Source organism: Mustela nivalis (assembly GCF_964662115.1).
Source record: "Mustela nivalis genome assembly, chromosome: 10".
Classification (NCBI taxonomy): domain Eukaryota; kingdom Metazoa; phylum Chordata; class Mammalia; order Carnivora; family Mustelidae; genus Mustela; species Mustela nivalis.
Genome location: NC_139029.1, coordinates 74,393,579 through 74,419,769, shown reverse-complemented (window position 1 = coordinate 74,419,769; position 26,191 = coordinate 74,393,579). Strand labels below are relative to the sequence as shown.

General features: G+C 40.2%; 1 pseudogene across 1 annotated transcript; it reads right to left on the bottom strand.

Moving 5' to 3' along the window:
* Positions 1-23,918: 23,918 nt before the first annotated feature.
* LOC309841804 (transformer-2 protein homolog beta pseudogene) lies at positions 23,919-24,811 on the bottom strand (annotated as a pseudogene). The gene has a single exon. The product of its transcript is annotated as a transformer-2 protein homolog beta pseudogene (transcript).
* Positions 24,812-26,191: the final 1,380 nt, after the last annotated feature.

Below are 26,191 nucleotides of genomic sequence, written 5' to 3'. Positions count from 1 at the left end.
AAGGTTGGGTCCAGACTTGGTATCCCGGCTGGGAAAGAGATTATGGGTCAGTCCCCAGTGCTAGGATACAAAAGATTCAAGCGGTTCAGGATTTTTTGGATATCCGAAAAAGATTTCATGAAATTTGTAAAGATCTAACAGTGCGTTGCAGATTTCATGTGGTCTAAATAGCTTATACTAAGTCAAACTCTGGGTAGACAGTAAATGGTATTTTCACAGCTATGCAATTTTTCCAAGATTGAACTGCACGGCAATAGTTTAATTCCACCAAATAGTGCAGTTAGGGGATGAAGCAGGTGGCCCTTTGCATTTATCTGCTTTAGCTTTGACAGGGTATCCTAACTTGAGAGGATCTCCTACACTGTGAAGATTTACATGCTCACCCTAGTAGGGTTTAGATGATCATGCGATGCCTGTTTTATACTTTTTATTCTTTAGAGCACTGGCAAGTTCTAAGGTTAGACAGTGAAGAGAGTTTTTCATATATATATACATATATACATATATATGAAAAATTGAAAAAATATATTTCCGTAAAAGAAACAAACAAAACATTATAAGACTTTTATTTTCTTCTCTTTCACCAAAATCTCAAAGAGAAAAATTTACCTCAAGTTGAGAGCTCTTAAAAAATTTTATAGTATTTTGCCTAAACAGAGCAACGAGGAAAGCTGTGTTAGAATTACAAGTGGGGTTTGTAAACTTCTGATTTTCCAAAATACAATGTAACAAAATCTTTAGCATTTTGAAGGGAGAGACTTCAGTCTGTTCCTCACAGCCTTGCTCCTCATCCTCTTTGACTTACTTCTGCTCTGAAAACGGTTTTTTCCCTCCAGAAACTTGAAAGAGACATCTATGATATGATTGTTTGGCATTGCACAGTGATCCTAATAAGTTAAAAAAAAAAAAAAAAAGGCAGGAAAGATCCCCATTTTTAAAAGACTGAACATTCGGTATAACGTGTGCATCCACATCAGAGACTGTTGGAATGGCTTTGGAGCAGACGGTCTGGCATTGACCGTCATGGTGGGCCGGGCTCACCCCCACAGGGAATAACTGCTGCCCTCTTTCACCGAACAGGACTAACTTAGCGAGAGTGGCTTTTCTTTCCTTTCTTTTTTTTCCTTTTTTTTTTTTTTTTCCTTTTTTAGCTCCTCAGAGTGGGTAGTATGTTAGAGAGGTAGACAGTGCAGGTTCATACCATTCCTTTCCCAATTATTTGGAACCCTGCTAACTCATTTGTTAGGATTAATTGAATAAAAATCCATTGAGAACGTATACATAACCAAAAAGCACCTGCTACATATAGGGGACCCTGACCCCTGGAACTCCCTGCCAAGACCACCACCTCAACCAAGAAAGGACACTCGTCATCTCAGAGAAATATAAAGCTGAAAGAGATCTTAAAGACAGTCTAGTTTTGTGGTTCTCAAATTTTCATCAAGCAAGATCTCTCTTATTATTTTATCTTAATGGTGCCCACATTTAGGAAGATCTAAACTACTTCTACACATGAGTTTGGTTTCCATTAGGTTGAAAAAAATAATTGCAAATAACTCATTTCAGGAATAGTTACTGTGTATTGGTGTGGGTGGGATTCCTGAATTTTTTTTTTTTTTTTTTTTTTGGTCTTCAGTTTTGGAACCTGTGATCTTGTGTGACCTTGTTATATCAATGGAGAGTTTGAGTTTACCTGACTAGCCGCACCCCCTCGCCCCCGGTCCCCCAAGATTATAAAATTAATTTGAAAGAAGAATAAAAACCAGGCTCTGAGTGGTATTGAGTTGTTTAATAAGTGTAGTCACAGTTTTTCAGAGTAAAAGTACGGCAATGGATCTTTATTTCTAGACTAGTGGAATTTGTCTGAAGGAAAATGGGTGGTTCTGTATAATTAATCTTTCATTTTAGATGTTGTTGGGAAATTCTTAATGGCCCATTTCTCACACCAACAATCACAACAAACAAAAGTATCGTGTGCTAAAGCCTCTCTTGGACACTTTCACATGACTTTCATCATCATAATGATTTGCTTTTATGATATTCATAAGAGTTTGACCTGAGCCAACAAAAGCCAGGGAAATCGATTAGAGAGGAAAATTCATCCTTAAATCTTGTGTTCCCGCGAGGGCTGCCTGTAGCCTCTGGGCAGCCAGAAGCTGGCATGTGGCTCCTCTCTGACAGAATTCTGAAACAAGATAAGGTGGATGCTGAAGCTCAATCCTTGAACAATAATAAATAAATTAATAAATAAGTGTCCCTTGGTCCATTCAAGTTACCACCTAAGCTAGTGCTTTGATACCATTTAAGTCAGGAATGAAAGCTACTTTTATAATGAGGCAGAAATCTGATATGGAAAAATGAAGCAGTTGGTCTGAATTCCTAGGTTAGGGGTTTGGGCGGTTTTTTTGTTGTTTGGTTTTTTTTTTTTTTTTTTTTTTTTTTTTTAATAATTTGCTCATCTCATGCTGGTGGATTTTGTCTCTTGCATTCTCTGGCAGTCAAGGAAAAGTTAGCTCAAGTTTTGCTCCCTCTGCCATTAACAGATGGCACGCAGATCTAAGCATAAGCCGGGGCTCCCGGGCCACAGGCAAAGGGTGAGGGCCGCTCCCCCGTGGACACCCTCAAAAGGCCCTAAGCTTGAGTAGCACAAATGAAAAGGTCTAGTGCTGGTGTTAATTACGCAGAAACCACACAGAAAGTGCTGGCTGTTACTGAGTTGAGAGGTTGGGCATCTCTTCTTCCCCAGATAAAAGGCTTGATATGAAAACATTTTGCAGAGGACAATGAAGTGAAGATTAGCATAATCTTCTGCAGTATCCTCAGTAAGCTATCCATGAGTGAGTTGCTTTTTTTCTCATTCCTCCCGCTCTAATGTCTGGATTTAAGGAATGGTATTGTTAAAAGTAGGCTTTGTCCTTGGAGCCTGACAGTTGTGTTTTTCCCGCCTTCATGTGATCATCCCAGTTGCTAGTCTCCTGCTCTTTGGGTAGGGAGACAATGGAGGGAAAAATGAAGTGTCAGGTCATTGACAGAATCTCTCTGTGCTATGTTATTCTTAATCCAGACTCTTCAGGGTTTTTTTTCTTTTCTTTCTCTCTTCTCTCTCCCTCTCTCTCTCTTTTAAACCTCTCTCACCCATGCTCTGTGTTTGAATAGGGGAAGTCTGTTTAGTATCATTCAGAGGAAAACGTAGAGCAAGGAACACTGGACTTTGGTGCTGTAGGCAGCTTTAAATTAAAAAGAATTCCAGTCGTGTGGTGGTTTTCTTCATACTTCAATCAGAACACTAAACTGCCATTGTGACATTTTATATCAAAATATGGGTAGCTGTTAGAAGGGTTATTCAGATGTATGCCACGCAAAGCCTTGAGTGTTGGGTTTTCTCATGAGGAGAGTTGAACCACTTGTGCGGTGCAGCCTAATGGGGTTCTCTCGGGGGCTAGTCCGGTGGCTAACACCCTAGTTTGTTGGCCACTTTGATCCTGGCTGCCCTGTTTTAAGTCTTGCTAGGACTGGTTAAGCTAGTGCTCTGTAACCCCGGGGATAACTTGAGGGTTCTGAAAGTCACGAGGCACGGTCCCCAAGATCAAAATATAAAAATAGGTCTGGGGTCAGGGAACTCGACAGGCCCCCGGAAGCTCTTCGCTCTTCCAGCTGGAGACTGTCTCTTATGTATTTAGAATTCGTCATTAGGATTCTGACAGAGCAGTGCAGTATGGGATGGCTGCAGGGCAGGCTCTTTGAATCTTCTTCCTGATAAAAAAAACCCCAACTTCTGGCTGCTGACAGGAGACAAGGCAAGTACAAGGAGCGCATTAAAAAGCAGCTTATGTCTATTGATGGCTGAAGAAGGGTTAGAATGGCTGAGTTTTGAGTTTGGGTGAAAACTCCAGAGTTTACTTGTTATACCAGAGGAGTTTGGGGGAGTCACGGGTGGTTTTAAAGGCCTAAGAGCGCCCGTGAGGATGGGTATTGTAAAAGCCTGTGTTAGACAGTTTGTCGACCTTCCCAGAGTTCCACTGACGTCGGTTTTGGCATGGATTCCGTCCTGGACCTCGATTGCCTACTTGTTGTTCTGCCTACCTCATAGAAAAATCTGACATTTGACCCATCAAATTTAGCTAAGATTCTCTTGCCTGATGTGAATCACTTGAATGGATTTGGTTTTCTTTCATGGAGGTGGCTCATTGTTGTTCAGCCTGTAATCTGAGCCAAGATCACCCCCTTGCTTGCAGCCAGAATCCATTGGGCTTGGCTTAGTGGTCTGAAGTGACCGTGTTGTGGAATGACACTGAAGAAGAAAGGGACTTCGGGTGTCACCTGATTGTTATTCTATCAAACTGTGTTTTGCAGACGCAGCTAAACCAAGTCACTCCACCATGGAATTCAGTGACTTCTGTGGTAGAATGGAAGACTTGATGTAGAGCCTCTCACACCTGCAAGTTCCAGCTCCACTCTTCGCTGCTCGGGGATGGAACTTCCGTGGGCATTGTTGCATTGTCTGTGCAATGGTCCTCTCGGGGACAGCCCGCAGTGCTGCTGAGAGGATTGAAGGAGAGCATGTATTTTAGAGCAGCTTGTCAGCTGTGTAAATCCCTGTACCTATGTAGGTTGTCATTACAATTCTTCTAGAAAGTTCCCATTGAACATAGATTCATTCAGCACACATAATTATTGAATGTTCACACGTACCAGAGTGTTGGAGCCCAGGAGGATTACAAAGATCAGTAAGACACAGTTTCTGCCCTAGGAAGTCAAAATCTAGCAGGAGGCAGGCACAAGGAAAAAATCTAAGGGAATGCAATAAGTTTCAGGAGCTCTAGCCCTTCTAACAAGTGTTGGTTGAGAACTTACTACACACATTGCCCTCTGCCAGTATTTTGGTGGTGGTGGAGGGGGGAATTACTGAGAAGGAAGATGTAGTCATAAATACCTTATATGGGTCCTCCATGTTTGGAGGATTATGCTACTTTGCTTTTCTGAAAGACCTATGTTAATATGCCCTTGTTTTTGCTAACCAGAAAGAATCCAAAGTGGATTTTCACTTTTATGAAAACGGTGGGAAGTGAAAAGAGCATTCAGTGTTTGTTCTGTGGTGAATCCTTTTAGAGGCAGTGTGTGTCCTGCACATTGAGAGTGGCACTACCAAAGTCCTGCTTGGGGAACTACACTAGAGGCTTTGAACTGTTCACAAACATCAGTGTTTACCTCGCTTCGTTTTGTGCATCCATTAGCAAAATGTGTTCTAAGGTGTCAGAAGAGCCTCAGAGAAGTTATTTTTGGGGTCAGGTTCAAACATTTTTCCACATAAGTTAATGGTGATTACTTCTTCACTTGATGCCATTGTAATTGTGGGTTATGGATACTTTCATCAGAGTGCCCTACTTTCGGAGAGCAGGGGAAACCCTGTACAGTCTGTTTGGGGACTATCTGATAAGACTATCCTGTGTCTTATCTCCTCTATTTGTCTTATCTTCCCTCCCTACTAAGAAAGTGAAAAAAGTGTGGAAAACATTCAGCGGGGATGGCCAGAATTCCCAGGGAAGATGGGATTTGAGCTGTCTGAGAACCTTTGAGCTTGACTTCTTATAACACTTGATTTTATCTCCTTAAGGCATTTCGCTCTGTCTCTTATTTTATCATAATAAATTTTATCATGTTGCTGCTTCTGGTAAACTCCCTGAGAGGTTCTTATCTTACTCATTTTTTAATCAGCCATAACACTTAGCACATGCCTGGTCCAGAATAGGAACTCAAATAATAATTGTTCGATGAATGAATATAGATTAGAGGGGTGATGTAATAGTGCATAGAGACGGGTACTGGAGACTTTGTTTCCATTTGTGGGCCCTTAGATGATTACTCTGGTTCACCTCTGTATCTTTTAATACAACCAGCAGCTTTGAATAAGTACATGAATTTTGAAGGAAGACAGCTAGAACAACTTTCTCTCCACAGCCTAACCAAATGCCTTACCCACACCATTTTTACATCTCTTCAAATCTCACTTTCCCATGAAACCCTTGTCTCTGGATCAGGAAGTGCTCATGTTCCTCTCTCACGTCTCCCCTTGCTCCCCACGGAAGCACAGAGGAGTCTAGATCTGCTACCTTTGTTTTCCATTACTCAGAATTTTCCCAGGAGTATTGTCTTTGATCTCCATTCCGATTATCTGCCTTTCCTAATTCCATGTCTAAAATACTTGGGACATTGACCTACTTTATTTAGGTGGATATTTGCATAGTGGGTCAGTGTCCCCATCTTGGTGCTGTCTGTCCAGTGCATTGACTGGCAATTCTAAGTTTCTAGAAGTCACTGGGGTCATGCAATTTACTAGTAAGAACATCAGCTAAGTGCTTAGTGCAGTTAGAAACCCTGTCTTCTTTTGATAATAAAGTAAGTCCTCTGTTTCTTCCCAAACATTTTTGGGGATGTTAAATTAATGCCACTGCTATAGCTTGAGAAATTTGGTAGCTTGTCAGGTTTCTTTTGTTGGAACAGTTGACTGTGCTAGTCTTTCAAAACATCTTTTAGGAACGAGAATGGGAAGTTGCTGGGTTATACAAGGTGTGGGTGGCATGCTTATGGCATAGTATCTTCTAGAATTACTTTGAAATTGTTTATTATTTTGTCTGTTTCCTCCTCCAGGTAACTATATGACCAACCTAAAGCAGGATGACAGGCTGGAAATGGCCAATGTAAACAACTCAGGCCAGTCAGTGGCTTGCGGTGGCTGTTCACTTAGAGCTCAGTAAACACTTTTGTCTGAGTGCCCCAGCTTTGCCAAAACAAAGTGGGCTCCATCTCAGCCTTTGTTATTTTTGTAATATAAAAATGTCTCTTTATATTTCTGTTTATTATTTCTGCTGCATTTCTCTTGTCTTGGGTGTAGAGCATTGTATTCTATCAGATTTTGTCTTCTAAAGAAATCTGAAGTTGCCAGTCATGTATGTTACTACCAGTTCTAAATAATGACCCCCGAAGTCTGAAACACCGAACGTTATTTTGTGGGGAGGGGAACGAAATAGCTGGTCCCACTGCTTCTGAATTTTCTGGACTGGTCTGAGCCGTGCAGGATGGAGCCCTCAGGAGAGGCTATACTTCTGGGCCCTGCTGCAGAGCCTTAACACAGGGCCACTGGGAAATAGTCCTGTGGTCCAGATAGGATGACAGCATGATGTGTGGTTAAGAGAAAGGCAGAGTGAGGCCCAGGGTGAAGGCAAAGGGGAAGAAATCCTGCTGCACAGAGCTGGCTGTGAGGGCATCCTTAGACACCTGGGAATCTTCCTAAGCTCATCACTGGGGCAGGTGGTGAACAGTGCAGTGTCCTCCATGTCACGATGGCACTGCTGCCCCTGGGCTGCACGCAGTGGGCACTGGCCCACAGGAATTTTGGACACTGTTACAAAGAAAGAAAAGTCAGCAGGATCCAAACAGCACCCCCTATTTGATAGTTGTCACGCCTTTACCCCTTTTCTAGTTTGGGTAGTGTAGAAATCTGTCTCTTCGGGACTGCTTAGGGCAGAGGCATTATAAACTCATTCATGTGTTTTGCCACATGTGATAATTTTGACTTTCCTGATGGAATGAGGGTGGGGTGGGTGCGTCAGACCAGTGCCCGCCAGCGCTGCTCCAGTCAGGCTGATTGTGTGTGGTTTTCAGGGACTATATGTCTTTTTGTTTTGGTAAAATACCATGGAAAAAAGCTGTTATAACACCTATTACAACATTTCCAGAGTGACCCAGCAGGAGGAAAAACATTCAGGAGAGAGATATTGGAATGCAGAGACAAAATAGCTGGGTCTAAGGAGGGCTGTGGAAAAATGGGGGGAGCAGGAGCTAACTGTAGCAATTATGTGAAAATCATAGTGTCTCTACTGGACTTTGAGTTTCCCACCCTCGATGGGTTATCACCATTTAATGGTCCATCAACCTGTGTGAGCAGTCAGCAGGGGAGGGCACAGTTTAGACCTGATGCACAAACCGTTACGACCATATACTTGCTAAAGAAATTTAAAGAATTCTGAGTAGTCACTATAGTGTCTGAAAGCTTATGGTTATGTGTTATGTGAAAGGTTATGTGTTCTCCAGGCCCCCTCTACTTCTTAGGTCTAATGTATTTTTTGTCAAATGAGATATAATTGGACTCTAACATTGTATAGTTGAGTCTTGAACAATGTGAACTTAAACTGTGCAGGTCTGCTTATACACTTTTTTTTTTAATAGTACAGTACTATACGTGTATTTTCTCATAATTTTCAAAATATTTTCTGCAGCTTACTTTAAGAATACAGTATATACAGGGCTGCCTGGGTGGCTCAGTCAGTTAATCTGCTGCCTTTGGCTCAGGTCATGATCCCAGGGTCTGGGGATCGAGTCCCACATCGGGCTTCTTGTTCAGGAGGGAGCCTGCTTCTCCCTCTGCCTCTGCCTGCCATTCTGCCTGCTTGTGTGCTCGCTCGCTCTCTCTCTCTGATGAATAAATAAATAAAGAATACAGTATATACTACATGTAACATACAAAGTATGTTTTAATTGATTATGTTATCAGTAAGGCCTCCGGTCAGCAGTAAGGTACTAGTAGTTAAGTTTGGGGGCAGTGAAAAGTTACACATGGATTTTTGAGCATGAGGGGTCAGCATCCCAGGCCCCATGTTGTTCAAGAGTCCACTGTATCAGTTTTCTGGTATACAACATAATGATTTGATGTATGTATACACTTGGAAGTGATCACTACAGTAAGTCTAGTTAATCCTTCACCACACACAGTTACCCATTTTTTTAATGGAATTATAGTATAACTGAGAGGCTACACTTTCTTTACTACAGATTGCTTTACCTATGGAGGAGTAGAGATGGGAGTCACATGAGCAAGTATTTTTTTATTTACTTTTTAAAATTTTTATTTTTTAAATTTCTTTTCAGTGTTCCAGAATTAATTATTTATGCACCACACCTAGTGCTCCTAGTGTACGCAATACATGCCCTCCATAATACCCACCACCAGGCTCACCCAACCTCCCACCCCCCACCCCTCCAAAACCCTCAGATTGTTTTTCAGGGTCCACAGTCTCTCATGGTTCACCTTCCCCTCCAATTTCCCTCAACTCCCTTCTCCTCTCCATCTCCCCCATGTCCTCTATGTTATTTCTTAAAGCAAGTATTTATTGAACATTTTTCCAGCTCCATGGTAGGAGGAGAAACGGAAGTCCCACTACTGTCAAATGAAGGTGGGGTGATACCAGGAAAAGAGCAACGGATATGGAGGCTGGGGAATGGGCTTTGATTCCCAGCTCTCCATGTAGTGAATACTGTGGCATAAATTACATCTTCAGCCTCGATTTCGTTAGCTGTGAAATCAAGCTTTCTGTGGAGTGTCTCTGCCTCAGTGGGCCCTGTGAACATAAAACAAAGTAGCGTGTCTGCAAGGACGGAAGTGTCCTACAACTCTGGCATTTTATTTGCAAGACCGATGTGCGTGAAGAAGAAACAAATACTTACTATAATTAAAATTGTTTTAGTTAATTATTTAAGGTAGCTACGATGAGTGTGGTAGGAACCAGAACAGGGAGAAGTTGGTGCAGACAGCAACAGCCAGTGAAGGTTTTGGTTTATTTCCATCGTGCTACCTGCACTGAGTCGTTGCTCATCTTTCTGAATGTCTTCTTACCCTTGAACAAAGCAGACGTAGTTAGCACTGGCTGCTTTTGTTCCCTGACAGTAGTTAAAGCTTCAATTAGGCTGGTATCCATTGAAAGTTGACATACCCATTTCTTTTACGTATTTGTACAGACAGAAGCAAGGCTGTATTTGGGTTGTGTTTTGGCAGGGTTTGAAGTCATGTTCAAAGATCTAAAAGAATTGAATGACTGAGGACACAGACTAGAATTCTAACCTTCAGTTTATGTGCAAAATCAAAAACATGCAAAGTTTGTGGTATCTGAGCTTCATCTGATCGTTGGTACATGAAAGTATAAAAAGCAGGCCCAGAATAGGAGTCTTGTCAGTTTGAATGTTAGTTAAATAAGTACACAAGATAAACAGTTCATGGAAGGTTATGCAGCTGAATTTTCAATCAGAGTGCACGAGAGACTCACGGTTCCATCTCCAGGTAATCAGAGCCTGTTGGGTTTGTCGCTTCTCCGACTTCTGTAGACACGGTTGTGAGTTTTGGTGCTGTGAGTTTTAATATGCCTACATTTCCCTCTCTCTGGAACTTTGTTAGGTCTGCCAACTTGAACTCCGCTTTTCCCGCCTTCACATTGTTTAGGAAATTAACACCCCCTAAGTTCTGGCATGCCTGCACTTCCTCTATATCGTTTCTCTGACAAATGCTCTTGTTTGAATTCCACAATTGGTTGGACTTTCCAGACACTTTTTGTTTTCTTAGAGAGAAAAGGGATTTCATCCTGAAATGAAGGTTCCTGGTGGCCGTGAAGCAGGAGAGGATGCTGGACCCTAGAGTATGGATGGACTGACGGTAGCCGCTGAGAGTTGTCCCAGAGAGCTCTTAGAGTTCCTGTCTAATGCTCTTCACAATGAGGGCAATGATCGTGATTACGATGGTGTACTTCAGTCTGCTGACACCCTACAGTGCTATTCAAGTATTTGTGGAATGTGGCAGTGTGTGTGGTGGGGAAAAAGGATGGCTTCATAGACAGACCCAAGTTTGAATCCCGTTACTTTCACTTGCTTGGTGTAGGACCCTGGGAAAGTTTTTTAACCTCTGTGAGTTCATCATTTTTATTTTACAGAAGAAGCAACTTAAGACCTACCATTGATGGTTGCCATGAGAGTTTAATAGTATGAACTTGATAAAGAACTTGGAAGAGTCACTGTCACAGAGTCAGCATTTAACAACTTAGCACAATCATCTTTACAGTGAGATTCCTGAAATGATGGTAAATACCAGTCTGCTACATCTTTTTTTAAATTTTATTTTATTTTTAATTTTTTAATTTTTTTTTAAAGAACCGGGAGAAGGGCACAGGAAGAGAGAATCTTAAGTAGGCTCCATGCCCAATGCAGTGCCTGACATGGGGTTCGATCTCATGATTCTGACGCCACGATCATGAGATCATGACCTGAGTGGAAATCAGGAGCGGGTAGCTTTGTGCATTGAGCCACCCAGGCACCCTGCATTTTCTCCATCGTAATTTGAGCTCTCTACCTTTGCCTGGCCAGTGCTTCCCTGGAGTTGAGGATGGTGGAGGGCAAGGGCTATCTCCCCGTGCCTGCCTTCCTTCAGCCCCTGTCTCAGTGGCTCAACGGCTGCCTTGTTACGTTTAAATTCTCTTCCCTACCTCTGGCCTTTTCCACTCTTTACCTTTGTTGTTATTATTATTATTGAAGATTTCATTTATTTATTTGACAAAGAGATCACAGGCAGGCAGAGAGGCAAGCAGAGAGAGAGAGATGGGGAAGCAGGCTCCTTACCTAGCAGAGAGCCTGATGTGGGGCTCGATCCCAGGACCCTGGGATCATGACCTGAGCCGAAGGCAGAGGCTTTAACCCACTGAGCCACCCAGGCACTCCCTTTGTATCACGTTTCCGTCTACCCACACGTCTACATACAAGTAAAAGGCAAACACAGTCAACTAATGCATGCACACACACACACGCACAATACATGGCGAAATAACCATATAAAACAAAACCTTTGTCAAACACCAAAATGTTTAACAAAGAGATTGCATTAATTACTTGGGTTTTTTTTTTTTTTTTCCGTGTGAAGTTCTTTCACGCCTTTGATATTATGAGGTGAACATATACCCCAAAGATTTCTGTACTGAGTGATGTCCTGAATATCCACAATAATTGTTCTTATAGAGATCTATGTATACACACAAACATGAAAACAACATGAGAGAAAGCACAATAAAAACGCATATGTTTAAAAAAACAAACAGAAAAAGGTGGGCTGAATCACATCTAATTGTTGAATCCACTTCTAATCATGCCCCACCTGTGACTGAACCACCTCTTCCCTAGACATGCAGGGAGACTGGCAAATTGGGAGAACAGCTGCTGAAACATGGCTTTCTTTTTAGTTAATGGGATTTTAAAGAGTTTCAGTAAATACCAGTGATGAATGAAAGTTGTAAGAGACCTGAAAGATGGTTTAGTCCAATGATCTATTCTATGTCTGAATCAGCAATTTGATAATATTTTCCCCACGTGGCTGGCTAGCCTGTGCTTGTGTACCTTTAGTGGTGGGAAACTCACTCTAAAGTGGTTGTACCATTTTACGTTTCCAGGGACAGTGTATTAGGGCTTCAGTTTCTTCTTGCTAGTATACCTGTAGTGATGGGGAGCTCCCTTCCTTCCAAGGAAGCTCATTCTTTTCTTAGACAGTTGGGACGATCAGGCATCTCTCTGTTCCTTAGGTACTGAGTATTTCTGACTCCAGAGATTCTTCTAACCTAGGCATGGACTTTGATCTTCTCAGATTTATTGAGATACATCTTCTAAACTGTATGAACTTTGTTCATTGTAGGTTTTAGAGTGTGATGATTTTAGTAAATCTATACAGTTGTGCAGTCTCATCACAATTTAGTTTTTAGAACAACTCATCATAACCCCCTCCCCTCCAAATTGATCTGCTCTCTGTTTGAGGTCTGTCCCTGGTCCTACTCCCAGCTGCAAATGACCATGGATCTACTTTCTGTGTCTGTTGTTTTGCCATTACTAAACATTTGGTATAAATTTGTATAAACGGAATCATACAACGTGTGGTTGTGTCTGGCGTTTGTCACTCAGCATAATGGTTTTGAGTTTGATCTATGTCCTTGCAATTAATAGTAGTTCATTTCTTTTCATTACTGGGCAGTATTCCCTTCTGTGGCTGGACCCATTTTATTTATCCATTCATCCATTGATGGACACTTAACTTACTTCTAGTTTTTGCTGGTTATAAATAATGCTGCTGTAAACATTGGTGAAGGCCTTGTGTACACATTCCCTAGGAATGGGATTGCTTGGTCATATGGTAGGTTTATGTTTAACTTAAAAGCAACAAGAACAATTTACAAACTTCTTTCCAAAGTGGTTGTACTATTTTACATTGTGGTGTGTGTGGTGTATTAGGGCTCCAGTTTCTTCACATCCTTGCTGTTATTTAACATTGTTACACACTTTTTGACTACTGCTGTTCTAATGGGTATACAGTGGTATCTCAGTATTTTAATTTGTATTTGTTTAATGGTTAATAATATTAAGCATCTTTTAATGTGCTTGTTAGCCATCTATATAGCTTTAGTGATATGCTTGTTTAAATCTTTGGCTCGCTTAAAAGAATTTTTTTTGTCTTATTGAATTGTTACAGCTCTTGATATATTCTGGATGTCCTCTATCAATTATACGATTTGCAAATATTGGCTGTCTATCTGTGGCTTGATTTTTCATTTTATTAGTGGTGTCTTTTGGGGAGCACGTTTTTAGTTTCGATGAGGTCTAATTTATCTTTTTTTTTTTTTTTTTTTTTTTTCTAAAACGGATTTTGCTTTTGGTGTTGTATTTATGAAAGTTTGGCAAAGACTTGCTCCTATCTTTTGTTCAAGAAGTTTTGGTTTTAGGGGTGCCTGGGTGGCTCAGTGGGTTAAAGCCTCTGCGTTCGGCTCAGGTCATGATCCCAGGGTCCTGGGATTGAGCCCCGAATTGGGCTCTCTGCTTAGCAGGGAGCCTGCTTCCTCCTCCCTCTCTGCCTGCCCCTCTGCCTACTTGTGATCTCTGTCAAATAAATAAATAAAATCTTAAAAAAGAAAAAAAAAGAAGTTTTGGTTTTAACTCTTTTATTTAGGTCTATTTAAATAGATTTTTGTGTATGGTGTGAGGTAAAGGTCTGAGCTCTTCTCTTCATCCTCCTCCTCCTTTGAAAAAGATAAAAAGTTCTTTTTTTGGCAAGTGGATATCCAGTTGTTCTAGCACTATTTGTTGAAATGACTATCCTTTTCCATTAGTGGACATAGATGTGGAAGTCTATTTCTGGGCTCTTGAGTCTCTTTTCCTGGTCTCTATATGTCTATCCTTATCCCAATATCACACTGTCTTGATTATTATAACTTTATAATAAGTTTGAAATCAGGTAGTATCACTCCTCTAACTTTGTTCTGCTTTTTCTAAATTGTTTTGTTGGATCTTGGTTCTTTGCATTTCTATCTAAATTGACCTTGCCAATTTTCTAAACATTCCTGCTGGGATTTTAATTGGGAATGCATTGAAATTGTAGATCAATTTAGGGAAATTGTCATTTTAGTGATACTGATTTTTACAAGCCATAAAAATGATATATCTCTTCATTTATTTAGATTTTAAAAAACAAGTTGTATTTTGTCATTTTTAGAAATTCCACTTCTGTTAAAAATGTTCATGACTATTTTTTGATGCTAGTGTGAATGGAATTAAGTTTATTTTAAAATTAATTGCTATTACATAAAATACAATTTTTTTGGTATATTGTCCTTCAATACCGTGACCTTGCAAAACTTGATTATTTTTACAGTAGATTTTAAAAAATTACTTAGGGTTTTTTTATGCAAAATCATGTCATCCATGAAAGAGGACAGTTGTACTTCTTCCATTCTAAACTGGGACATGTAATATCTCTTCCCTGCCTGACTGCACTGGCTAGTACCTCCAGGACAGTGTTAAATAACAGTGGTGGGAGCAAAGAAGCCTCTTTGCCTTTTTCCTGATCTCAGGGGGAAAGCATTCAGTCTTTCACTATTAAGTATAATTTAACTGTAGGTTTTTCCTACATGCCTTTTATAGGGTTGTGGAAGTATCCTTCTATTCCTAGTTTGTTGAAAGATTATTATTATTTTTAAAAAGATTATTTATTTATTTATTTGAGAGACAGAGATCACAAGTAAGCAGAGAGACAGGCAGAGAGAGAGGGGGAAGCAGGCTTCCCAAGGAGGGGAGAGCCCGATGTGGGACTCTATCCCAGGACCCTGGGATCCTGACGTGAGCCGAAAGCAGAGGCTTTAACCCACTGAGCCATGCAGGCACCCTGAAAAATTATTTTTAGTCATGAATGAGTTTAAGTTTTGTAGAGTGCTTTTCCTGCATCTTTAAATAATCATGTTGTTTTTTCTTCTTTATTGGTACTTTGTGTTAATTGGTTTTTGGGTCTTATACCAACTTTTTGGGTTTTTTTTTTTTTTTTTTTTTTATAAATCCTACAGGATTATGGTGTATAATCTATGTTAGGTATTGCTGGATTTGGCAATTTAACATTTTCTGAATTTTTACACCTATGTTTGTTAGTCTATAGTTTACTTTTCTTGTGTGTCTTTCTCTGGCTTTGGTGTCAGGGTAATACCTCATAAAATGAATTGAGAAATTGCTTTTCTATTTGCTGAAAGGATTGATACTATTTCTTCTTTAAATGTTTTTACAACTTGATCAGTAAATCTTTTGGAAATTTTAATTATGAAAAATTTAAAAATTTTTATTTATTTTTTTGGGGGAAGATTTTTTTAATTGCTTATTCATGTTCTTTATTTAATGTATGTAGATTCAGATATTCTGTTCTTTCCCCCTCTGTTTTATTGACAAGTGAATATTGTGCATTTAAGGTGTACAATGTGTGATGATTTGATATACATATACAATTTATAATGATTACTACAGTCAAGTTAACATATTCTTCACATCACATAGTTACTTTTCTTTTCTTTTGGAATGGCGAGAACACTTAAGATTTACTTTCTTAATAATTAATTTATTCTTGAGACAGTTTTGATAATTTGCATTTTTCTAGGAATTTGTTTCACCTCATTTGTATAATTTGTTGGTATAAAGTTTTCCCATAAATCCTTTTTTTCTGTCATGTTTGTAATGGTGTCCCACAGCTCTTACCAAAAATTGGTTTTTGCATTGTTAGAAACTCCATTAAGAAGAAAATTCTAATCTTTAAAGAACTGACATTTGACTTCTTTCAGTGGGATTAGATCTTATCGTGAAGAAGTTTACCAGATGGTAAATTGTTCTTGCTAATCAGAGAGGAAGAAAGTCTTTTGAGCAAAAGTCAACTTAGGAAAAATGTTGTTTTCTAATCCAAAACTCAGATTGAGGAATTCAAAGGCATTGCAGTAAGAGGAGGAAAAGGGGAATGGAAAGAATTTGGTCATGTCTGATAGTATTGTCAGTTGGGGAGGAAAACTTTTCCAATGTTTGGTTTTGAATCAAAGTCCTTAGTTGAACTCAAGAAGCCTTCTGTATCCTAGACTTGAGAGGTTTTGATAGGAGAATTCTAAGCACAATTCTTAGCCCATGTAATATTTTTCTATTATGAGCCCTGTGGCAAAATTAAGTTTTATGAAATTTGGTTACACTGTTGTGTAATTGTAAAAATGCATTATAGATTTATTTCTCCGACTGTAACTTAAACATAAAATAAGAAAGAAAGTGATATTCTGGACCGGTCAAGGGATCCTGGCTAATAGACCATGTCATGAGTTTTAGAAGTTGACTGCAACTATGAATAGAAGGGACAAGAGAGAACAGCACAAATAGAAGGTCCATGGGGGAAGGATCTTTCTTTTTTGTTCACTGCCCTGTTGACAATGTTCCAGGCAGTGTCTGGCCTATGAATGAATGAATGGTTTATGGAAAATAATAAACACAGGCCTGATCTAAGGGCTATGAACATGCAGAGGAAAGAGCAATTTATTCAGCCTGGAATGGTGGAAGAAGGTACCAGAGAAGCTGGTAGGAACTTTTCACTCTGGGCTTGTGTGGGACTGTTGGGGGGAGAGGAGCATTTAGGCAGATCAAGTATGTGTCAGGGCCCATCGTGTCACTATGCCAGACCCCCTCCGAAGTGCTCGACAACTTTCTGAGCATTTCTGTATCCTTGTGTGTATTGCTGCAATTTACTTTAATTACACATGGTGGGGTGGGCGCTGGCTCAGTCACGGTACCTGGGCAACCTTGCACGTTTCTACTTAGGCCAAGTAGGTGAGACTTGACCATGGCTTCACCCAAGACTTGGTGAAGTGTCCTGTGATCCCTCCTGTAGTAATGGGAGATAAGCTTGTTGAGGAACCACCACAGGGCAGGTTCTTAGACCTTGTGAGCACTGCCCTGAGGCAGTTTCTCATTATCTCCTGCATTTCAGCTGAGCAGAGGACTTTCCACCTTCTTTCCTGCCCCCTCCTATTGGAGTACAGCTGCAGGCTTCTGTGCAAGTCGGCCAGACTGCAGGCTGGTAGTTGAGAGGCGGCTCCTCCAGGCAGAGCAACCTACCACTCATGCCGTCTGCAGTCGGTCCCTCCAGCCTCGTGTCCTCCTGCGGGAACAAGCCATGTGGGGAGCTCACACCATGCTGTTCTTGCTTTGGCTGTCTATGTGATCCAATGTTTCCGTCTGTTTGGGCTTGCTTCCTCCTTCTTATACAAATCCAGGGTCATGAGCAAGCCAAGCTGGCAGCAGCATTTGTCTCTGTCGCTAATGACCTCTCGCCCATTCGGCAGCTTCTCCGTCCCCATCAGTAGACTCTGAGCTCTTCCATATTCCCAGGACTCAGCAGCGGGTTTTGCACAATTGCTTCATATGTGTTTTGACAGAGTGAATCAACTGTGAGTCCCCTAGCAAGCTTCCTGTGTTGAGACCAGAAGGGAGTATGGGAGTGGGTAGTGGAGGAGGATGGAAGACTGAGGCTGGACTGTGGAGGGTCTTGCACCCTGTGCCGTGGATTAGGCAGGGCCGTACCCCAATGGCCTCACGGGCAGAGAATAACATGTGCGTAGCTGGGGTGTTGGAGACTCCTGCACTGGTGTGGAGATGGAAGGAGGGCAAACCAATTAAACTACAGATTCAGGAGAGGAGCAATGAGGATCGAGCTGAACCACATGGCAGTGAGAAGGAAAATGAGGAACTCTGACAAAGAGGGTTCTCTTTTTGGTTGGTTGGTTGTATTTTCTTTTTTTTCCTTTTGATTTAAGCAATAGAACTAGTGCTTGATTTGATGTGGGAAAAAATACTAAGATCAGGAAATGTACTTATTTATTTATTTATTTATTTTAAAAAGATTTTATTTATTTATTTTACAGAGAGAGATCACAAGCAGACAGAGAGGCAGGCAGAGAGAGAGAGGGAAGCAGGCTCCCTGCCGAGCAGAGAGCCCGATGCAGGACTCGATCTCAGGACCCTGAGATCATGACCTGAGCCGAAGGCAGCTGCTTAACTCACTGAGCCACCCAGGCACCCAGGAAATGTAATTTCATAGATTTTTATTTTGTTTTGTCTGTTTGACTTTAAGAAGTGCTTACTATTTAATTTCTTGGCTCTTTTCATAATGTTTAAAACTTTGTTTTCTATTTAAATAATTTCATATCCAGCCTCTTGAACCATTCTGTTTTAAAATCTGGATTATACGTTTTGGGGACAGCCAGTGTGTTTAATCATTCTACTAATTTGTATCTGATCCTATCTGATAGTCCAATGGCAGATTTTGCTACTAACTACATTATAGGCACCTAGTGGATAGGAGCCATATATTATTTATAATTTTACATTACTTGTAACACCAAGCATGGTATTAGACCCATAGTAGATGTTTAATAAATATTTATTGAATGATCAGTTCACCACTTTAATTATGTAAAAGTCTTATCTGAAAATATCAAGACTTTTTTAATGCACCATAAATAGAGTAATTTAGGTGCAGATGTCATACTTCATAAAGGCTTTCATCTTTATCTTTATCTTCTCCAATAACAGTTACAATATAATCTTTTCCTAAACATATCATAGGCAATTCAGAAGTGAAGGAAATAAAAAAGATCCCTTTACTTTAGACTCCTGGCATTTAATTGGAGAGGCAGGACATATCCTTGTGTGAAGCCGCTAAATGACAAAGCAGAATGAAATCTTACAACAAGCTGGAGGATCTTGAAGAGGAAAAATCATTTTATGATGGCTTCTTAGGAAGAGATTTTGCAAAAAGGTGGAGTTGTATGGTATTTTTATTAAAGCTGAGCTGCTTGCTAAGCATGGATTTGTCCATTTTGTTTTAGAGGAAAGTAGAAAGGCCTTTTAGGTGAGGGAACATCTGGACAAACATCCATAAAAGTTAAGAAGGAGGAAAGTGCTAGAGGCCAAATTGTATATTCAAAGAAACTGAATTACTATAGTGAGAACAATCTGAGAGCCATGCATTTAAAAACTACTGCTAAAAAATAAATGTGTATTGCCTTTGATATGTAGTACATTGACAATCATCATGTAAATTACTGAGGGGCACCCAAATTACATCCACTTCAACAGCTCAAGAAAACAGACCATCCGTCAAGGAAGAATCCCTGAAACTTCATTGAGAGCCTTCTGAAAAAAAAACCACTGAACTCACCCACTGGGCTTCAAGTAAATGAAAGCTAACTTAATGAACAGTTGAAACTAATAGTTTTCAAGTAAGGCTAATGTATTATTAATAATATCCGGTCACTTTACCTCATATTCTAGGGATCACAGGTCGGCACATATGTACCCCAGCCTTGGAAAAGTGATTTTAGTAAAGATAGTCAACTTTTTTGGGAAGGGCTATTCAAGCAGGAGCCCTGCAAGTTATTTAACTGGCCAGAGCTTATTTCCTTATCTTTTTAATGGGCTACTGCTAACGTAATCCTCTGTTCCTGGTTTCTCCATAGCCCAGGAAACATTTTTCCCCCCTATTTTATTAACCTCACCTAAGATTATTAGATTTTTGTTATTTGTGTGAGGCAGAAAATTGTCTTATGCTTATTTATATGCTTCCAACACTGTTTAGGTACCTGATAAATACCTCTTGACAGATGGACAGATGGATGGACAGACAGACTAAAAAGCCTACTTTCCTCTGTTTTTTTCTCAATGGAGGCCACAGCCACATGCGGATGCACGCTGTCCTGGATATTGTGTAAAAAATGGTTTCTACTTTGTAGAGGATGAATTGGCAGCAAATACAGGGGAGACTGTTACCGAAATTTTATTTATGTAGGAATTCTGGTTTCGTGGATAGTGTGTTTGTTAATATTGAGAATTAATACCTCTCTTACTCCCCCAAAATGTGTCAGGCTCCTTAATATAAAATAGAAAACAATTAAATAAAAATAAGCTAAAAACTTAAATAAGCTCTGGCCAGTTAGGGACAGCAGAAAGCTTGCTGTTAATCATCAGTCAGGGAATCTGGACATGGTAGCCCAAACGTCTGAATATTCCATCAGAGTGGCAGGATCTGCTGATGTCCCAGTCAGGATAAGTAAACAGAAATAGAGGGCGGTGTAAAATTGGGCTGTGATGCATTTGAATTCTGAGATGGCTGCAAGGGCTGAGCTGGAGGAAGCAGCAGTCTTCTTGTCAGCCTTTCCCTTCTGATTGTGACCTCCTGCCCCAGGGAGATGGAAGACTGGCCTGAAGGTGGCACATGCTGTGTGGTTTCCACACAAAGAGTGTGTGTTGTGTAAAATGCCTTCTAGACTAGGTTCCGAATTTCCTTATAACTACATCAGCATGTTAAAAACTTGCGTGGCCTGGAATCGGTTATGTCTTATTTTTATTTAAAATACACCAAAGGAAGATATTGAAAATTGCTTAAAGTTGGGTTGGTTGCTCTAGCAACGATGCCAAGCTCCTGAAGATTATCCTCCGTGATTACAGCATTGGCAACAAAGCAGCCAAGAGGAAAGGTAATTAGTCCTGGAACTTTGCTTTACAACTTGGCTTTAAGTAACTAGACCAGCAACAGATAGCACTATTTATGTGTTTGAAGTAAAGCTTGCAGATCATTTTAACTTTCAGTTGGAGCACAGAACAGGTTCTTCATGAGATTTCTGTTTATAAGAACATTTCCACTGATCATCAGCCCAAAGAAAAACGTAGCTATGAACACTGGCTTCCTGGGTATGAGAAGAAATAGACAGGTAGCTGGGGTGGATAGGAGTTTGGACGTATCAGGTGTTTTCGTCTAAACAAGAATTTATTATTTTTTTTGTCTGTTAGTGATTTGTTCATATGCCTTTTGAACAAAGAACAAGTTAGGGCAATTGAGTCAGACATAGTGGTGACCCTTACTGAATGTCTTCGAAATGATCTGGATTATGGGCAATATGAGGAGAGAGCTGGCTAGTGAAAACAAATGAAGGAAAAAAAAAATCTGTGCCTTAATTGGCAAGTTTTATTCAGCAAGGCCTTAATGGGATAACTGGAGTGTCTAGGGATTGTTACAGTCATCCTAGTTCCTCCTTTCCCCAAATTGACTTAATGGCATTCAAACAATAGACCAGACATCTTAGTTCGTGGACTTAAATAAAGCACAAGGAGGCTGTATTACAACCTGGGCTTTTCAAAGTCTGAGAGTGTAAGAAAGTTCGATTCACATAATCCAGAGTCCTTAGCACTCGCTGGAAGACATGGAGGAGTTTGATGTTCAGGTTCTGAAACTTTCTGGCTATTAGCATTGTGATCACAGCCCTCTGACTTGTGCTGTTTCTTGGTTTGTTGGATATACAAGAAGGTAAAGTTTTTGGCCATAGTTTCAGTAAAGGTTCCTTGGGTCCTCAGAAGTATCCTCTTTTATGTTCCAAGAATGTGCTCCTAGACACAAAGGATAGGTGTGAATTTCAAAAGGGTCTGACATACACTGACCTGCGGAATCTGAAAATCAACAGGAGAAACTGGACTTGGTAATGTGGAGGCCCGTTCAATAACCAAACTTTTAACTTTGGGAACTTGAAATAGTAGGAAGTTGCCCCCAGGTTTCTCCTCTTGAGACCTGGATTTTCACCACTCTATGAGCTGGCTGTTTCTTTCCTAATCACAGTTATTCAGTCTTAGTTCACTTCCATGGTGAACTTTTTAGTTCAGCTCATCTTAAAGGGAGTCACTTCTGTGCCTACCAGTGTACTGGGCAGTGTAGGAATATAAACACAAAATACGCCCTAAAGAGTTAATAAGAAGGTGAAGGAGAAAGAAAATCTATGTGACTAATTACAATGAATACAAAACAGAAAACTTAGGAGAGGAGTCGAAATCTAAAGGATAAGTAGAAGTAAAATGAGAGGACAGCGTGGGGATAGTACAAAGCATCTCAGGCTGGGTGGGGGGAGAGCATCCCGGGTGTAAATAGAGGAAAGAAGGCTTATTTGGAGAGCTGCCAGTGGGACAGAGGGGGCATGAGTAAGGCTCAAGAGAGGAGCACAGGCAAGATCAAGCATAGTCTTGTCAAAAATTTTAGTCTTTGTTCCAAGAGTCATGGGAAGACTTTGAAGAGTTTTAGGTGGGAGATTAACAAATGAGATTTGCATTTAAAGATACTGTTATTACCAGACTAGACAGAAACTAGTATGAGGCTCCTGCAAAAATCCAATGGGGGAGAGCCTACTACAGGAACAGTCAGTAGCAGACTGATAGGAAAGAGTGAAAGTACTCTAGTTTGAAACAGACTTTGGAGGGAAGGAGGATCGAGGTGTCAGGGACACCCTCTAGGGTTCTTTCTGGCTTTTCCAGCTGAAGGATGGTGGTGCCACCCAACGGATAGGGGACTGAAGGAGGATCTGGGCTGAAGCAGAGGCTTCGGGGATTTTAGACACATTGAGTATGAGACGATCCTCAAGTGGCGTGCCACGTGGGAAAATGTGTGGGCATGTCTAAAGGTCCCAGCAATTGGAGTCGCCGCCTGTAACTGGAACAAAGGACTCAGATACAGCTAGTCACCGTGTGACTGTCCTTAAACAAAGGGAGGGTTGCTGCAGCTTGGAGAGCTCCAGTATTTCATGGTTTTTATTTTTTAATTTTTAAAAATTTAAAAATTTTATTTCTTTGTCACAGTTTTTAGATAAGGATAGATTTGCAAAGGAGATTGGGAAAAGGCTGCCATACACAAGCCAAGCCAGGGGAATCTGAAGCATTCTGGGACTCAAAGGCAGATAGTGCTTCTAGAAGGGAGTGGTATGTTAGAATCATGGAAAGAAGATACAGTACACAGTATTTTTCAAACTTAAACGTCCATGGAGCCTGAATATTAGGGCAGCGTAATCCCACTGCCTTCCAACCATCCATTTCCCTACCTAAATTAAGTTGGAAATTTTAAGGAGTGATAGGCAGCATTTATCTGAACAAAGTTTTGCATAACAAGACTAATTTTTAAGGCAAAGTACTTAGTGACCAGGTTTATCATAGTAGAGAATCTTCTTATATTTGTTAATAATTTCTTTCAGTGTGAGATGTATAGGACATGCAGAGGACATTAAAATTGGGTTCTGATTTGAGAATTTTTTTTCTTCTCTTTTTATTTGCATTTATTTAAACACAGTTCTCAAAATATTTGAGTGAAATTGGGCTTCCTTTGGTAAGCAAAGGACCTGAAAATAATATTTAAAATATGAACAGGCAAGTTTTCAGTTCATCCACAGCACAGGGATAGTGTACACCCTTCTCTTTTCCTGAACTCTGAAGCACTCATTTTTTTACTGTACTCTGAAAGCTAGAAGAAAACGAGTACATTTGTGGTGGAAGGTATTGTCGCTTGCTTATAACTATTTGAAATACCATTATCCCCTTGTAACAGCTTTAAGAAATAGCCTTTTAAAAGCATACATTGTGTACCTCTTTTCTTATTCCCTGCTTTATATGATACAGATTACATAAAGGCCGACAAATCTACATTTATATAAGCATTAAGCATTGGCTGTATTGGAAGTTCTTTAGTTCTAATACTAGCAGTACAGGGTTACAGAGCATAATTTTTAACACTTAGTTGCAGGTATATTAAGTATAGTATGTCTCACGGATTGGAGGAAAATAGGTATTTTTGTCTTGAAATTTACTACTGACAACCTAATCTGAACAGTTTTGCTAAGCACTGATGTTAGAAAGAAAAGTAAAAACCAAACTTTATTGTTACTTTTTACCAGTTAGTAGCATTTTTACACACAGTCTTTGATCTTCAGAATACCCTGGATTCAGTAGAAAAATTTTTTAAATGAAGATTTGTACAATAGAAACTTCTCAGCAGTCAAAATTTAGACTGTAAAAAAATAGATGCAAAACATACTTTTCTGAAAACACTTAACTTGGAACAAAGCACCGAACTACACAAATGCAGAATGAAATCAGCATTTCAACTCTACCAAAAGTAGTCATCATTAAAGGTGTAAAAGTCACCTAACTTCACAAGGCACTGTTCACTTTTTATACAGGAGACAATAAAAAATATTGTCCACAAACAGTATCCCAACTCTAGGGTAGGCTTCAGAAAGTCTTCAACTTCATGCTTTAATAGCGATGAGGTGAGTATGATTGAGATCTAGAATGTGATCTGTATCCTCCATGACTACAGTAAGGAGAAGGTGACCACCTTTCGGTAAATCTGATCCCTGTCTTGAGCAGCTGTCCATCCTCCTCCTCCTCCTCCGTGTGATTTGCTGTAGTAGTCTCGCTCATCATAGCCTCGATCCTATCCTGTCATAGTAATCCTGACGGTGTGAACTGCCATAGCTAGGTCTCCCCATGTAAATCCCTGGTGTCGGGGTATGTGGTCTTTTTGTTATAGAGAAATAAACTCTGATCCCACATCCATCAAGTTCCATTCCATTGGCACGCTCTTTTGCTTCCTTGGCATCATCTACATTTTCAGAATGCACAAAGGCAAATCCTCTTGAACGTCTAGACTGCTGGTCTTATACAATGGACACATCAGCAATGGGGCCATATTTAGAGAATACTTCTCTTAGATCTCTTTCTGTCGTGTACAAGCTCAATCCAAATACTCCAAGACAGCAGTTGGATCAGGATTTGCCCAATTCCCAACATGATGCCTGCGAGTGGACATGGAAGAGTGACGGTGGCTAGGCCGTCTTCGATAATCTCAATTGTAAGACCTGCTGTCCTCTATGGGAGCGAGACCAAGATCTTGATCTTGTGTAATGCCTTCGAGAACTTCTTCGTCTGGATCTAAACCAAGATTCAGATCTGGACCTGGAGTTTGATCTGGAATGCCTGGAATCTGCCTTGGAGCGAGACCTTGCTGGGGTATGCCTTGCAGATTTCCCAGATCCATGAGCACTTCCACCTCTGGAAGCAGAACAGGATTCCCCTCACTGTAGTTCTGCTAGCTGCTGTTGCTCATGACTCCTTGCTGTTGCCATTGTTCAACGTGCTTCATTTCAAGCTGCCAAACTTTCGTGCCTTCTATATGGAGGCTCCGCTGCAGTCTCTCAGAAAGCAACATTCCCGAACCGCTGAGTGCTGAAGTGCTCTGCACCACCTCTGCATGGGCTCTCAAGAATAAATATTTTTAAAGTAAAAGTGTGAACCAGAAAACATTCACTATTTCTTTGGTTCTCAAATGGATTATGAAAAGTGGCTTTTTCATTAGGATATACAGTTGTCCAGTAGACTATTTTAGAGCACAAACATAAATCTTAAACCCATCGCTGTTAAGATACATATTATAGTAATATCCCAGACAGATGCAAAAAGTCTCCAGGAGATTTTATGATGTGCTTTCTTTGACTGCCTATATTACTGTATGGAATTTACACTTTGTAGTCGCAGCAACATACAGATGTGCATATGTGTGTTTTCCCCCATTTCCTTTACCATGTAAAACTTCGTCTTCTCTGCAGAAATGTACATGGAGGGATTGCCACTCTCATCTATCTGTCTTGCCATATAATTTTTACAGCTGTTCCTCAGTTGTTAATATATTTCTGTAGAATATGTGTAAATAGACATGAGCAAACTGTCTAAAAGTTATTCAGCTAGTCAGTGAACCATGTAATCTGTTGGTTCAGAGACAACAGATAATAGAGTGAGATATTTGCTTTACTATCCACACACTCCATGTAGCATCTGGACTCCAAAAGTCAATTTGTGTTCTGTTGGGGCATGTCTCATCACACTATATTATCACATCAGGGATAGGAAATTTGGATAATGACTATCTGATTTACAAAAAAAAAAAAAAAAAAAAAAGGAGACTATTTAGTGAATTCAATGTCTGTAAGGTGGGAATTTTGAACTAGAAGTTGGTTCCATCCTTGGTTAATTTGATACTCTCAGTGTTTCATCACTGTTTTCCTCTCTTTTTAACAATGTAAGTTAGAAATAACCTTGTTAATTAGCATCTATTTTTAGGTTGATGACATGACACAGCCAAGACAGAGTGGGAATAATCTAGGACTACCACAGCACAAGCAATAAAACTCTT